Genomic DNA, 1,441 nt, shown 5'->3' with positions numbered 1-1,441 from the left:
GCTCACCAATAACCTGAGTTGGTTTTTTGGGCTCACCAATAATCTAAGTTGGTTTTTCGGGCTCACCAACAATCTACAATATTGGTTTTACGGGCTTACCAACAAACCTTACAATAAGGATAATAAGTAAAGAATGAAAGCTCCTAAAAGAGCAAATAAGGCAATTATAAACTACAAAGAAGAGTTTAGAGAATGTTTATCGCTTTGGAGGAGCTATTCTCTTCTTTGTCAAGCTTACTTCACTTCACAAGGGTTGGTGGAGCTATTGATGACTCTTTGAAACTGCTCAACCATTTCCTTTTGTCTCTGAAGATGAAGCAATTGAATGAGACTTGCTTTTCTAGGGTTTTCTCTTAAATGTGCTTCTTGATTTCCAAAAGGTTACTTCCTCTGATGAATAGTGCCTTTTAAATACTTCTCCAACCTCTAAAGAATACTTTTCTACCGTTGGAATGGAGAAAGTAGCCGTTTATAGCCGTTGGAAACTTAAAAAACAATTCTGCAGAACAAGCCGTTGGGCTGTCACCCGTGCTGGGGTCGACCCGAGCAAATTTGGGGTCGGCTCAAGTTACTGTTCATCAGGCTGGGGTCGGCTCAAGGAAACTTGGGGTCGGTCCTCTCAGTAAATTCCAGAAGGCTGTATTTTCAGATGGCTGAAGCTGGGGTCGGCCCGAGCATTTCTGGGGTCGACCCGAGATCTGTGCCATTTGTGCTAGAATGTGCCAAAGTGTCCAAATTGTGCCAGAGTCGACTCCATCTCTTCTGGGGTCGACTCTAATCTTGTTTTTCTGCATCTTTAGGTTAGATTTGCACATTAAACATATAAAAGAAGTAACAACATTGCAAATCATTTTTTCCTCCTTAGGATGCTTGGCACATTAAAGTTTAAGCTCATTAAACATGTAAATGGCAGAGTTAAGCTTCAATCAAAATAACTTGACTCTAAAACATATTAAACTGTAAATTAGTTCTTTTCTCAAGTTCTTCCAATATAATTTGTTTTTAGATGTACTCTTGAAGGTTCTTTTAAATGTATCAAGCAAAGCGTATCAAGGATGTATCAAATCTTTCTTTCTTACTCACTTATGTACTGGATTAATTGAGTTAATAGCATTAGCACTTCCATATGGCCTCAATGGCTTCGTAAGCATCAAAATAACACTAGGATCCTCATAGAGGGTGATTGATCTCACAATCACTTGTGTGAGACACTAATGCAAAGATGTAGGTGCTCATTAAAAAAATGAGTTCACTGAATTGACCTACCTAGAGAATATCTTATGAAGTCTTACTTACATGTCAAAAGATGATTCTCTTAGTGGAAGTTGTGCAACTGATCCTTTGACCTGAGATCACCATGGTATCTTGTGCATATAAATCCATATTTTGGTTTACACTCATTCATGACAATAAGTTATGTACGAGATATGGATATGGTGGA

Source organism: Phoenix dactylifera, chromosome 10 (assembly GCF_051530095.1).
Source record: "Phoenix dactylifera cultivar Ajwa chromosome 10, Ajwa_hap1_PhDact_Kaust_v1.1, whole genome shotgun sequence".
NCBI classification, from domain to species: Eukaryota; Viridiplantae; Streptophyta; class Magnoliopsida; order Arecales; family Arecaceae; genus Phoenix; species Phoenix dactylifera.
This window is presented reverse-complemented; position numbering follows the sequence as displayed.